Genomic DNA, 15,661 nt, shown 5'->3' with positions numbered 1-15,661 from the left:
TAAGTTACATTCTCTACAATATTGTTCTCTCTCCTACGTCCAAAATTCTAAAATTAGGTGACGTTCTCCAGATCAAACTAAACTACATCTTACAATTAACACTACGGTCTATGTCTCAATTCATACTATTATATTCTGTGCTCTAGATCTACACATATGTGCTGTGTGCTACAGATCTGCTAAAATATATGGAACTAAAACTAAAACGCAACATATATTACTCAAACATAATATATTAGTACAAATGCAAAAGAGGTATGGGAGCAAACCTGTGATGAAGTGAGCAAACTGGCAGGGCTTTGCCGCTCCCCTTCTGCTACCCTCCCCTCTCCATCTTTCTTTTTTTTGGATTTTTTAGAGATTATAATGAGATTTCAGAGAAGGGGAGTGGGTTATATAGGGGAGGGGCAAAAATCACCCTCCCCCAGGGCGACAAGGGGGCCGCTTGCGAAATTCCAGGCCCCCTTGCCGCCCATTTGCAGGCGGCCCCCCGCACAGTATAAAATCGCCCTTGCGGAGGGCAGCAAGGGGGCCGCTTGCAAATTTCCTTGACGGCCGTCACCGGAGAGCGAACGGCCGTCTGCCACGTCACATTTGCCGCCCTCTGGGAATCGCCCTCCCAGAGGGAGGCGGGCGACTACTTTTGTCAAATTTTGAAATAGAAAATTATTTTTGTAAAACTTTTAATAAAAAAAATTAAAAATAAAAAAAATTCCTCAAGATTGAGTGAGCTTCTGTCATGTACTTGGGCAGGCTCTAGGCCCAACCAAACAGCAAGGAGTATAAAACCAAGCCACACTACAGTTCTTTGGATCATGGATGAACATATGAATGAACAGGCATATGCCTTGTCTCCTTTCTTCCCAAATGCTCTCCTACCTCAAGCTCCAATTCTCTGATTCCCCAATCTCTTGCTTCTTCTTCCCATTCTAGATTGCTGATTCCTGTGTCTATGATTCTATCCCTCCCTCAAGTTGTATCTCAAATACTTGATATCTTGTGTTGGAATTGGAGTATTTCCCTTCTCCTTGCTGTTGATTGATGGAGGTCAAGAGGGATCGTAACAATATGGTATCGGAGCTGTCGGTTCATGGGATTCCATGCCAGGAGACAAGGTGGTTGACACACGGTTGCAGTTACGACTTCCAGATACTGAATCCAAGCATTGGAGGTAGTTGCACTGGAGGCGCCCGCCAGGTGTTTGATGCAATGCCAAGCTGGCTGGGAGCTGGTGCAGGTGCTGCTCTTCATGTCCAAGTGAGCCACATCATCTACCCAGTGACCAATAAGGTATTGTACCAGGTTTATGACATCTATGGAGCGGAGGAATTGCATATACTGGTGGTCGACGCATGGCGAGTGGAGGTTCTTGTTTGGTTCCGGGCGAGAGGTGATGCGAAGAAGGCTCGGGGGGCCACCCATGGCCGCAACATCTATGATGGAGGGTGCCTACTCGAGGCTCAGCATGCGCAGCCTTGTTCCAAGGATGGTGCAGTGCCGACGCCCACCAAGTGTTCGACGCCGGTACCAAGCTGTGCCATCACCAAGTCCGATGCCGAGAGCACTCCTACCACATTGGAACATGTGTTCCCAGCCACCATGAGTCAATCTATGCCCTCAGCCGCATCAGCAGCAGCGGCGCCACCGGTTTCCCTCACCGCGACTAAGGAGGATGAGGCCGACATGGACAAATCTGAGATTAAACCAGAGGAGACATTCCAAGAGTTGTGTGCCAAGATGATTGCCATGCTCAACAACATGCTCGTGACATGCGAGTCAACCGCGAGCGTTGATATCACCAGAGTGGTGGCAGTTACAAGCACCAACACTGAATCAGTTCCCAACACATTGGAGGTCAGAAAGGAGGCCAATTCAATTAGCTTGGTTGATACTAATGAGTCGTGTATGGCGACACCTACCAAGTGTTTGACGAAAGGCAATGAACAAATGATCAATGATGATGACGATGACATGGCCACCGAGGATTTAGTTGAGCACACTGAAGTGAATTCCAAGTTCACATTACGGCAAACATCCTTCAACAATCCATGGTTTGGCCATCAAGCTATTTCTGTTGTTTACTTGACTTGCTATAGTTGCCTTGACCGGAGCTCAGAATACACAGCTAGGTCACCACTAGTACCACGTTGGAGAGCAGTAATTCCATGGAACCAAGCTGAGATGACCTTCGGTTCTCGGCCCTTACCACGGCCTGATCCACAGCTAAGTCAAGGCAGCGAAGCGCGTGGTGGTGAAGTTTCTATGGAATTGGCCACCTCTCAAGCCAATTGCAAAGGTGATCGAGTGGAGCACCAGCCACAACCATGGCCTAACCCACAATTGAATGAAAGTAGCGGAGACGTGGTGTATCTCCTACAACGATGGTCACTACCTGATCTTTCTCTTCGCATTGGTGTGGCTATTGTTCAGGAGCAGGGGCAGCTACTACGGAAACAAGACAAGAAGAATCCTCGGTCAGCACTTTTTGAAGCAGGAGATAAAACTGATGTTGGAGCATTTCTCTCACTCGGTAGGACATTGAGTAAGGTTCAATGGCTGTTTTTGTTTCGACCTTGGGATAGTTTGCAAACTGTTGAATGGTTGACTTATATGGGAAAATTGATTGCCAAGAGCAACTTTGTTGTGAGGGGATGCTCAGTAAATCTTTGGGAGGTTCACAAGCAATCTTATTTGGCTGAAACACTTAATCTGCAATACATTCTATTGGTGGGAATAATTTGGGATCCAGGAGAATTTGGTTTGCAAGGACTTAGTGTTCAGAGGAAATCAAATGCAGTTCTTGATTCATTTGTCATTATGGAGTATTGGTTCATGCAGCAGCTTATGTTGACCATGCATACTGAAAGGCACTGGGAATTTCTTTTTCACCAGCATCACTTGGATGGTTTACATGTTAGGTAGGACATGCAGCAACCACAACTATGACCACTGCAAATTGTCTTCCCAGTTAGTGTGAGGGCTGACCTGGAACCATTGCTGCAGATCATGGCTTCAATGACAAAGCTAATTAAACTACGCTTTTGGCCTGCTCTTAGAAGATGGGGAGATCAAGTACTAAATCAAGTTCATGATTTGTGCAAGTGCTGTCAAGATCAAAGCCTATTCCAGCTCACTTTCTCCATAGGTTGTTCCTTAAATCTATGTCACTTGGGTTTCAAAGTACCATATGCAATTCAGGGGATTATAATTACAGAGATGAAGATGACATGGCTTTGGGATCTTGAGACTGTCAAACTGCTAGTAGCCAAGTATGTTCATGCAAGCTACTGCTTTTCATGAGGCCCAAGTTCAAGAAAATGCTATGTCAAAGCCATGGGATCCTGGGGGAATTGCATCAGCTGGGAAACTGAATTGCATCTGCTCAGAGGGCTCAATGACATCAACAAATATGGATAAGCAAATGTGCATTGTTAAAATGGTTGTGCATCTCAACTTTATTGGGGTTATGCTTCAAGTTACCATGGGATCCAGCTACATCTCAATGCTGATTTCTAGAGCAAGAGATTGGACAGTGAAGGGGCTCAGCAAGTACGTAAACTCATGGATGTATTTCAGCTCAAGCACAAGAGCACAGTGGTATGGAGCTTCATATTTCACCAAAATCTGGACAAATTGCTACTTAAACTACAGCAAGGCAAGAATATTTGGAAAAAACTGGTGATGAGAATCCTACCTGCATCGAAGATTTGCATGTTCCATGGGATCCCGATAGAACCGCTACATCGGCTTGGGCACAAGCCGATTTTCGAGGAGGGGAGAATGTCATGTACATGGGCTGGGCCAGCTCTAGGCCCAACCAAACAGCAAGGAGTATAAAACCAAGCCACACTGCAGTTCTTTGGATCATGGATGAACATATGAATGAACAAGCATATGCCTTGTCTCCTTTCTTCCCAAATGCTCTCCTACCTCAAGCTCCAATTCTCTGATTCCCCAATCTCTTGCTTCTTCTTCCCATTCTAGATTGTTGATTCCCGTGTCTATGATTCTATCCCTCCCTCAAGTTGTATCTCAAATACTTGATATCTTGTGTTGGAATTGGAGTATTTCCCTTCTCCTTGCTGTTGATTGATGGAGGTCAAAGAGGGATCGCAACAGCTTCCCTGAGAGAGTGATCTCGTTGGTCATGTTGTTTCCTGTGTCAAGCAACATACTGATGTTCTACACAACCAACCATGCCATGTTCGAGGTTCGAGAGAAATGATTATGCGTAAGCTTCTGTACTCTACATATTTTAAACATATATATATCAGAATCAATCGAGCAGAAAAGTTTGATTGAGAGAGAGGGAAAGAGAGAACCAGAACATGAACAGAACTGATTACCGATACCCCCCGTCGTTGGCTTGTTCTTCCTGCTAAGCCATTTGTTCCAGTGCATGCATTTGGTGCCGTTTATTTGACAGAATAGCGTGGTTCAGTATTGCGCCATGATTCTATTATTTCCGGTAGCTCCTCTCAGATATTTGCGGTGAAGGATTTTCTCAACCGCAAAACCAGATATGCGGGGTCCGTTAACTATACAAAACCGGTCACCCGAGGTCTTTTGGCGGTATTCTCCCCGGTTTTGGTCTACGTGGCGGCTGTGACAGTGTGGGACCCACGTGGGGCCCACATGTCAGGATGCCACCTCATCACCTCTCTTATTTCTCCCTCTTCTCCCTTTCTCTCTCTTTCACTTTTCTCAGGCTGGCGACGGGCGGTGCTGTGGGGGGGAGGCCGCCGGGGGGGAGGGGAGAGGACGAGGTTTGGCGGCTGGCGTCGCGCCGGCGGAGGAAATGCCGCCGTCCGCATCCTCATTCTTCCTCCCCATTATCATCATCCTCGTTGTCGTCAGAGGGAGGCGGGAGAACACATGGAAGGGTGAGGCGGCGTCGGCGGGCGAGCGCGGTGGTGGAGAGGAGGCGGCGGCGGTGGCTGCGACGCGGGAGGGGAGGCCGGCGCCGACCCAGAAGCAGAAACCGAAGGCAACGGCGTGGGCGAGCGTGAGGCAGAGGGGCGCGGAACAAGACTGTCGATTTTTAGGATCGGCAATATATGTTACGGGGTGCGCTAGATCAAGGAGAGATGGTGACGTAGGGATTTATCCTGGTTCAAGCCCTTGGGGAGAGGTAATACCCTACGTCCAGTGTGTTCTTTCTCGTGCATCGTGGAAAAATGGTTGGAGAAGCCGAAAAGAAGCTGACGGGTTGTGGAGAGTCCTCGCCGTCTACGGACCGCTTCCCCCTCTTATACAGGATGAGGGGGGAGGGTTACAAGGAAAGTATCTAGTTGATTGCAACTAGATCAACCTGTTCCATCTATAAAAGATATGCAGGATCCTCGGGATTTATATTATATCCCGGGAATCTCTCTTTCTTTATTTACAAGCATGCCGCATGGGCCTAGGACACTCGGCTCATCCCATGCGGTGCGGCCCAAGGCTTGTCGTTGGGTACCCAGATACCGTGTACCCCACAAAGACGGAGCGAGGCGGCGTTGGTGACGGAGCAGGTCTCGGGGCTCTTGGCATTGGCGTCGACGGAGGGGATGTTGGCTGCAGCGGTGATGAGCAGCGCCACGGCGGGCGGGCGCGGGAGCAGGTGCATGAGGTCCGGGAAGTTGAGGTCCAGTAAGTTGAGGGCAATGGGCTTTTATGGTGTGGCGCAGTGTATGCATTTCGTCGCCTCGACGTACTTCTGCGCCGGTGTCACCACCGTCGCGGAGTACTGGGAGGTTGTCGGGAACGAGCTGCGCGCGGGCGGGTTAGGAGCAGCGCTGATGGTGGCGTGGGAGCTAGGTGCTTGCCGTCACTGAGAGCGGCTTCAGGGGGAAACCTACCAGAACGAACAACCCTCCCCCTCGCCCGCCGCCGCCGATGGCGGAGCACAAGGGAGCGGCGCTGATGGCGGCGGCAGCGGTGGGCGGACACTGGTAGGCGCTGTACTCGCCGCGCGCGTGGAGTTCGTCCACAGGCTGTGGATGGCAGCCACGAGCCCGTTCAGCGCGTGCAGCGGCGCCGGCGAGGCGGACGTGGAGGCGACCAACGCGCCGACGGCGTGGCCCATCAGCACCGGATCAGTAGAAACAACACACACGATCAGTTCAGAGACAATGAATACATCGATCTTTTCGCTGAGTCCTTATCTCTGTTGAGTTCAACTCCATCTCTGAAAATACAACTCCATCTCTGAAAATACTGAAACATTTTGTTGATTGATAGGTATATAACTCATGTCAAAAGTGTCGATGCGTGTGATCGATAATCACAGTGTTTGGTTTGTGTTTGCATGATGATTGCCAATTTGCCATGCGTGAATGCATGCAAGCTTGGAGCCCGGGCCGGGTAATCACATGCCATGGCTGTCTTGTTCTTGTCTCAGCTCGTTGCTGCGTTTGGATTATGTTGGAAATGTGGTCACAATTCAGCATATTTTAATCCAAAATATTAGGACAATAAGCATGACTTTTTCAGGGAGTAAACTAGTGATCAAAGAGAGTAAACTACAGATCATGCTTAATATAGAATAAACATAAGCATTTGTCACAACAGAATGCAATGAAACCATTGCAGAAATATAGAAGAAAAGAACATGAACACAATCAAAAACGAGTTATACCCTAAGAATGGCCCTCCGCTAGTGTTTGAGGCAGTATTGCCCCCGTTGGTGTTGTCTCTAGGTGCACCGCCGTTGTGTCATCTGCAGGGGTGGAGCTAGAGTATTGAAGGGGGGTGCCCAGGAACCCGGTTAAGAAAAAATTATAGCTATACCTGACCTATTTTCACCATGTGTGCACCCGTCTCAATACAAATTTAGACACCCACATTAGCTTAAACTTAATATAAAACATAGTAAATTAAACAAGTAGCACCCACCCTCTATCTTGCTCTAGCACCGCACTCATCTGTTGACATGATCGCCTATCAACAGGAACAGGAGCTGAAGAAGTTGATTCCGATGAACAGGAGAAGAACCACGAGCAGTTGTGCGGAAGCACTCCCCAAAAACCTGATCGCCCATCTACCGGTGCAGGTACTCAGGCGAAGGCGTGGTTCCGGAGGCCTTGCTCATCCCGATCACTTGTGCATGCTAGCAATTAGAACCGGGGAGAACAGAAGCAATGTAGGAACAGATGGAAGATGAACCACCAAGGAGTAAACGTGTGGAGTAAACCAAACCGAACATGGAGTAAACCAGATCAGATCGAGAGCAGAGATCTTTTCTCCTCTCATCTGTCTCTGTGACCCTTATAGCGCGCAGGAGGGGGAGGGGAAGAGAATCAATCACGATTACTTCTGCTTCCGTTACCGCAGTAAAAACGTAATCAATCAAGGAATTGATTCTCTCGCCGTTACTGAAGTAATCGCTGCGGAATTATTTGGATTCAATTCTCCTCTCATCTATCTCTATGACCCTTATAGCGTGCAGGAGGGGGAGGTGAAGAGAATCAATCCTGATTGCTTCCGCTTCCGTTACTGCTGTGACAACGTAATCAATCAAGGAATTGATTCTCTCGCCGTTACTGAAGTAATCGCTGTGGAATTACCGTTATTGAAGTAATCGCTGCGAAATTATTTGGATTCAATTCTCAACCATTGCAAAACTTAGAGAGAGAGAGAGAGCAGCAGCCGCTCGCCTCGCCACGCCGTCGGCCTCGGCTCGGCGCGCGCGCGTGTGGCTATCCGACCCCCACCTCAACCGGTCAACAGGGAATCTCCAATAACTCCCTATTTAATTTGAGATACTCCACTTTTAATCTCCAAGGTGGTATTATTGTCCCCTACCATTTATTGTGTACCCTTGAGATTTTAATTGAATTAAATTGGGCCTAGCCCATTCATTCCAACAGATTACAGCCACCATCGGAGGACATCGGCGACCCGGTGGTCTTCGGGAGCATGCTCGCCATGCCGAGGAGGTCGCCGACCATGGACGTGGTCCCGGATCCGGTCATCGCCGTGCCGGGCGACGGTTGGTGGGTCCACGATGTCTTCTTAGCTGGCTGGTGCATCCACACGCCATCGCCATCGTCGCCGCCGCCACCGGCGGCGCCCCCCGCGGTGGCCCCGGACTCTTTCGCTTCGCCCACACCGACGCTAACCTCCGCCGTCCGCCGCGCCCTCAACTCCATCCAAGAGAAGAGGAGAAGAGAAGAGAGGGAGGAGGAGGGAGGGAGTGAGATGAGGTGGCATCCTGACATGTGGGGCCCACGTGGGTCCCACGCTGACTTAGCCGCCACGTAGACCAAAACCGGGGTCGAAACCACCAAAGGACCTCGGGTGACCGGTTTTGTATGGTTAAGGGACCCCGCGTATCTGGTTTTTCCGCGTATCTGGTTTTGCGGTTCGATAACGTTTTTTATCCCGATGACAAGTTGAGGGACCTTCGGTGTACTTTTTCCAAAAGAGGATGCGCTCGTTTGGCATCTGCCGAGCCTGGTTGTGTGGGCTTGTCACCTCAACTGCTGGTGGTAGGAGTTCTCCTACTCTCTCCCCCAAGAGGGAGGATTGGATTTAAAATTTCACTTACCGATAGTATTTCTGAATTTGATATAGAAGTATGTATAATTTGTGGGTTATTTGACATGTGGGTTTTTTTAAAAAAATTTTATATAGACTAGAAAAAATGCCCGTGCGTGGAAACAGGTGAAGATATTTTAATTTTATTATTATTATATGGTTTAGTTAAGGTGAAATTCATTGGGTTAAATTTGTTTGGTTGTATATTCTGTTAGCAAATCATAAGCTGCAATTAGGAGTCTGATCATCCCAAGTTAGCATGCGAGTTTTTTAAAGAGATTTCTTATACGATTCCTTTTGTATTTCCAAAAGCGAACAATCTTAAAAACCGAGTCAAATATAGATTTGTATTTCCAAAAGCGAACAAACTTAAAAATAGACTCATAAACGATGACGTACCAAAGTACCGGCAAAAACAACTTCAATGTTTATAATAGTAGAGAAGTATGCAAAATTTGTGGGTTATTTGACATGGGTTATCTGAAGGAAAAAACCCTATAATTTTGTGCATCTTAAACCAAAAAATATGCGGTTTCACGTGGGATGCTCCGGACCGCTCTAACAAATAACCATGCATATATCTCCCACCATGGGGACAGGTTTTCTATTCTGGTATGCATAAATCTAGGGGACCAAAATTTCCGGAATTTTGGATATTTTGGAAATGAGAGAAAAAAATTGAATTTATTATTTTTTCTAAATTCAAAAAAATATATAAAAATTTGGGCGAAATAGTTTCCCAACGGTGGGCTCTGATATTTTGGAAATTTTGAACCAAAATTGCGAACCATCCATGGGGCATGCATTATTTTTTTTTAAACAACCCATGCAAGATAGTACAACGTTTCTTTTGATAGAGCAGAAAAACATTACAAATTTATAGCCCTGGAAGGCTATAGCTAGGGAAAAAAAACAACCGCACCATTCATCTACAACCAGATCCTGCCACTGAAAGGCAATAAAAGCACGACACCCATAAGGAAAGGGCCTTCTCGATGATGCCTCCAAGAAGGAAACGACACATGAAATTGCCGCCACTGCCCATCCTTGAAAACCAGGACGTTTTCATTTCAAGAAAATCCATCAAGAAGAGCAGAGGAGATCACACAGTAACACTCTGACAGAAAGCGGCGCCCACAGACGTCGTCATTGCTGGCTGGAAGGCTGGGTTTTTGCTCATGATCTTTCTGCCCTCCCCGTGTCGAGGTTGTTTGCCGGAAAGAGCAGCTCACCACCCGTCCAGCACATCGTCGCTAGTCGGCGATCACGGAGCTCGGTCACCGACGCGCTCTGAATCCATCCACGCAATTGGGTTCGAGAGGGAAAGGGTAAGAGAAGAATGGATCCCCTCTCCCCCATACTAGCTGTAACACCCCGATTTCGTTCGGCATTAAAAATTGTTAAATAATGCATTTTCTAGAAATTAAATAAACATTTAAAGCAATTTAATCAAGTGAAATAATGGGAGAATTAAAATTTTCCATTAAAAATCATTGGCCGAGGATATTTTGTAATATTCTTTGTGCCCTAAAATAATCAATTGAAATGAAAAGAAAAACAAATTAAATCCCTTTCCTCCCTTTCTGGGCTCGGCCCAACTCCCTCCTTCCTTCCCGGCCAGGCCGGCCTCCCTTTTCCCTCCCTTGGCCCGCTCGGCCCACTCATCTCCTCCCCCTAAAAGTCTATTTTGCCTCCCTCCTCCTCCCTCATCTCCCCGAGCCGCTGACAGGTCGGCCCCACCTGTCGGGCTCTCCTTCAACCTCCAGCCCGAGCCGCCCACGTCGCCGCCCCTCCCGCGTGACCCCCTCTCTCGCGTGTGCATGGGCGCGGTCGCAGCCCTCATCCTCCCCTTATTTCCCCACTCTCCCCGAGAAAAATGGCACTGAGCCACCACCACTCCGCCCCTCGATGCCGCCCCACGTCGCCGGTGCTTGCCGCCTTTCTCGAGCACGATCCCTCCTCCCCGAACCCATAAAATCGACCTTCCGGCTTCCTCTCTTCCATCTCCCCAATTTTCCCGAGCTCCTCGCGCCCCGTAATGCTCTCCCCACTCCGTCCCGCGCATCGCCACCCGCCGGCGAACTCCGGCCGCGCGCTGCCGCCGCCCTAGCCACCGCCGAGCTGCGTTGCTCCCAGCCGCCCATCGGCCTCCACCTCTCTTCCCCAATACCCTACCGAAATCCCATTCTCCCCGTGCACCCGAGCCGCCGCCATTTTCCACCGCCTCCAACAGCTCCCCGCTGGCGAGCGCCGCCTCGTCCGGCCGTGCCGCCGCCACTCACAGCTTCCCCACTCAACGCTGCGCCCCGGTGTCGACTTCATTTCCCTAAACCGCCACGAGAGCTCCATGTCCACAGCCAACCCAATCCATCACCACCCCCGTCGCGTCCAGCTACCGCTTGCCGTCGGTTGGAGTGCCGCCGGGCCACTCCGCCTCCACCCTCAGCACCGCAGTGCCAAGCCGTTCCCCGGCCGCCACCACTTTTCACCTAGAACCCGCTGAACACCCATGTTCCCGCGCCTGTCGTCCCGATCCTTGACCGCCCCTCCGCTGACGTCGCCAGCCGCTAGAGCGCCGGCGTCTCCCTCCGCTGGCTGCCTCCCTCGTTTGCGCCCCCTCGGTGAGGACTCCTCCTCCCTCCTAATTTTTCCCTCCCCCTTCCTTGCCGGCCGCCGCCCTTCGCATGCGCCGCCACCCATTTATTATTTGATACTAAATCAAATGGATATAATAGAATTGGGCTAAAAATATGATACATCATAGATGGGCTAGGCTAAAATCTAGTCGGGCTTGCCATTGGGCTAAGCCCATAAACAAGGTGCTCAATACATGGATTTTAATGGGCCATCAGATATTTTATGACTTTTTTAGGCTAAATAATGATGAATATGAGCGTCACAAAGTTATGACGATAGAAGGATCGTCACTAGATGAATGACGAAAAAATAAGCTTTCATCATAGAACGCCATTAGAGACGCATGATAGGTGACAAATGAATTTTCGTCACGCGAGTGTCACAGATTACGAAACGTGACAAAATTTTATGGACAAAATTCCCTGTGTACGCCTAAAAGTTCGCCCAGTCCCTTCTATACCCCTGAGATTTGCTTATTCCCTTCCATACCCCTAAATTTTAGTTTGGATCCCTTCTATACCCCTTCTGTCAGTTGACCGTTAAAATCATATCATAAAGTCTATTTTACCCTTTGATATCAAGAAAATATAAATTTATGAAGCATATTGATTGAGTGTATAAATATATTGTATGCGACTATTATATTTATGAGTTTATTTTGAGAGATATTATTTAACAAAAATAATTTTTATCTCGCATAACAAGATTTATCTTAAAATATTCGTACTACTATAACAAAATATGCTATATATATACATTTTTCAATGGTAAAAAAATTAATTATTTGTTTTATCTAAAAAAATTGTCATAGATTTTTTTTTTGTTTTCCCTTTGTGAGGCGAAACTAAAATATTCCTTTTGTTAAATAATATATCAAAAAATAAACTTATGCATATAATAATCACATACAATAAATTTATACCCTCCATCAATATACTTCATAAATTTATATTCTCTTGATACCAAATGGCAAAATGGACTTTATAATAGAAATTTAATGGTCAACTAACGGTCAACTAATGGAAAGGGTATAGAAGGATCTAAACTGAAATTTAAGGGTATGGAAGAGAATGAGTAAATCTCAAGGACATAGAAGGGATTGGGTGAAGTTTTAGGGGTACACAGGGAGTTTTCTCAATTTTATGTGTTTGTGACGTAAATGAAGCGTCATCTATTGGATATTTGTCAGGTTGTGATGGATGCTAATTAGGCTGTAACCTTCACAGCCTTTGATTCAAGTACTCGGGAGGCCAAGGCAGAGATGATTGAAGCACTCGGGATTTTTATTTAATGACTCGGGAGAAGATTATTTCGTCGACTGTGAAGGTCTCAGGGGCTACTGTGGAGATTATGGATACAACATACCTATATGGCATAGATATCCGACTGGTTATTAAAGGGGATAGTTTATACATATAGAATATGTGTAGGAAAGGACTCGGGTATTATGTTAACTTGTATATCAAGGAAATATCCTGTATTAGTCAGTTACAATTGTAATATATCTGTTAGCCTAGTCCGTAAGGCATATGGGCTGTACATTGTAATCTCGGCTCCTTCCCCTATATAAGGAGGGGTCCGAGTGCTCCTAGGAGCATAACTTTTCACCCAGATCATCAGATCAATAATACACTCGGCGGAATATTTCCACGGACAGGAGTAGGGTATTCCTTCTCATCGAGAAAGCCCGAACCTATAGAAACGTTTTTCTCCTAACCCATCCACTTTTCTAGCTTGATTGCCACCCCCTTTTAGTATTGCCGAAATCTTGTTTCGACATTGATCGATCTCGTTCCATGCAATTTCAGCTACGAAACCTAAACATTCAGTTGATAATTGGCATCGTCAGTTAGCAGTTGAGAAAATCCTTCACCACAAAGATCTGAGAGGAGCTAGCGGAAGCAATAGAATCATGTCGCCATACCGAACCACGCTATTCCGTCTAATAAACCGCACCAAATGCATGCGCTCGAACAAATGGCTCAACAAGATGAACATGCCAACGACGGGGGATATCGGTAACCAGTTGTGTTCATGTTTTGTTTCTCTCTTTCTCTCTCTCAGGAGGGGTCCGAATGCTCCTAGGAGCATAACTTCTCACCCGAATTATCAGATCAATAATACAATCGGCGGAATATTTCTCCGGACAGGAGTAGGGTATTCCTTCTCATCGAGAAGGCCTGAACCTGTACAAACCTTTTTCTTCTAACCCATCCAATTTTCTAGCTTGATTGCCACCCCTTTTAGTATTGCCGAAATCTTGTTTCGACATTGATCGATCTCGCTCCATGCAATTTCAGCTACGAAACCTAAACATTCAGTTGAGAATTGGCATCGTCAGTTAGCAGTTGAGAAAATCCTCCAGCACAAAGATCTGAGAGGAGCTAGCTGAAACAATAGAATCATGTCGCAATACCGAACCACGCTATTCCGTCTAATAAACCGTACCAAATGCATGCGCTCAAACAAATGGCTCAGCAAGATGAACAGGCCAACGACGGGGGATATCGGTAACCAGTTGTGTTCATGTTCTGTTTCTCTCTTTCTCTCTCTCAGGAGGGGTCCGAATGCTTCTAGGAGCATAACTTTTCACCCGAATCATTAGATCAATATTACACTCGGCGGAATATTTCCACGGACAAGAGTAGGGTATTCCTTCTCATCGAGAAGACCTGAACATGTGTATATATATATATATATATATATATATATATATATATATATATATATATATATATATATATATATATATATATGTTTAAAACATGTAGAGTACAGAAGCTTGCGCATAATTATTTCTCTCGAACATCTCGCATGGTTGGTTGTGTAGAACATCAGTATGTTGGTTGACACAGGAAACAATATGACCAACGAGATCCCTCTCTCAGGGAAGCTCACTCGATCTTGAGAACATTGGAAGAGGCGCATGACCGGGAAAAACCTACGTGCAAAGATTCCGGTGGCTTAGACGAAATGCGCGCTCTTCGTGTGTTGGATTTCGCCACGGCCACCCGGACTCGGATTCGGTGACTTTACTATGGCATGTCACGGTGTGACATTGGAGCGATCTGGGGCGTTGAAAACTAATCCAACGGGAAGCAGCGCCGGCCCACCTCCAGCACCAGCAGCATCTGCTTCCTCCCCTCTTCCTCGCCAGGCGCAGGGGCACAAGGTGGTGAGCCTGGCGCAGCTGCACAACAAGCGGCCGCCGGCGGCGACGGGGCTCCGCCTCGACTTTGACGATGGCGGGTCGGAGCACGTGTCGATGACGACCACCTCCTCCGCGTCGTCTATCCTCTCTGACGAGCTCGCCACGCAGTTCGACCGGTACAAGAACGAGATGGCGCGTATGTTCCAGGATCATGTGAGGATCGTCGACGTCGTCGATCGTGTTGATTCGTTGCTTGCTGCTGCTGGTGTTCGACTATGCGTTTTCTACGGTGGTGGCGTCGCTTTTGCTTGCTTGTTGCAGACGGAGAGGCTGCGCCGGACTGCCGGAGGGAGAAGGAGGCGGAGGCCTCGAATGCGGCGCGGCGCGGCGCCGAGCTGGAGGAGCGTGTCGCGCGGCTGCGGGCGGAGGCGGCAGCGTGGCACCCTGCCGTCCAGCCGCGGCCAGGGAGGCGCGTGGAAGCCGCCGGCTGCCCCTGACGTCGACGAGGTCCGGCCGCCATTGCTCAAGCCACCGTGTCCGTCCTTCTAAAGATCATCTCCTAAAGAAAAAAAAAACAAGAAACCAATCCATGAAAACGCCATGGACGTTTCCTTCTCGAGCTTTAAAGACGACGACGACGAGACTTACCCAAAGAACAGCGATCATGTCGGAGTCTGACATCTTCTCCTCTCCATGGAGGTCGTGGAGAACGTCGACGAAGTGGCCCAAGACGGCGCTCATCTTCATGGTCGTCCTCGCCGCGCTCCTCCTGTGGCTCTCGCCGGGTGGCCCCGCGTGGGCGCTGTCCCGTTGCCGTGGCACGACGCCGCCGCCGCCGGGCTGCCCCTGACCCCTCCCTGTCCGCGGCGGGACGGCAGGGCCCCGGCTGGACGGCCGGACGCGGGCGGGCGAGGCGGTCCTCGGTCTCCGCGACGGCCGGACGAGGACGACGCGAGCGCGGACGCCTCGCGCGGCGCTCGCGGCGAGCCCGGCGAGGCACGACGGCGGACGCTCGCAGCCCTCCCCACTCGCGGCGAGGCCGGCGAGTCACGGCGGCGGCGCGCCTCCCAGCTCGCGTCGTCGGGCGAACGAGAGGAGAGCCGCACGCGGGATGGATGGATTGGGGCGCCGTCTCCCGTCGGGATGGATGGATTGGGGATTTTTTTTTTACCTGCAGGCGGGCCCAACAAAACAGGCGTTGGATTTAATTTGGATGGCTGAGATCCACCGAATGTTACACTGTGACATGGTTACACGATGTCACCGAAGCTGAGTCCCGGCCACCCTCGCCGTCACCACCACCAACGGCGAAAGTTTGAGATCATCCAGCTACGTCGTCACATACGCAGCACA

General features: G+C 48.7%; 1 long non-coding RNA gene across 1 annotated transcript; it reads right to left on the bottom strand.

Moving 5' to 3' along the window:
- Positions 1–13,928: 13,928 nt before the first annotated feature.
- On the bottom strand, positions 13,929–15,454 carry LOC136356589 (uncharacterized). Its single transcript, XR_010741578.1, has 2 exons — positions 14,957–15,454; positions 13,929–14,867 (listed from the first exon to the last, which is right to left on the bottom strand). It is a non-coding gene; the product is annotated as an uncharacterized lncRNA (long non-coding RNA).
- Between the last annotated feature and the right edge of the window lie 207 nt (positions 15,455–15,661).

Source organism: Oryza sativa, chromosome 5, assembly GCF_034140825.1.
Source record: "Oryza sativa Japonica Group chromosome 5, ASM3414082v1".
Lineage (NCBI taxonomy): Eukaryota > Viridiplantae > Streptophyta > Magnoliopsida > Poales > Poaceae > Oryza > Oryza sativa.
This window is presented reverse-complemented; position numbering and strand designations above follow the sequence as displayed.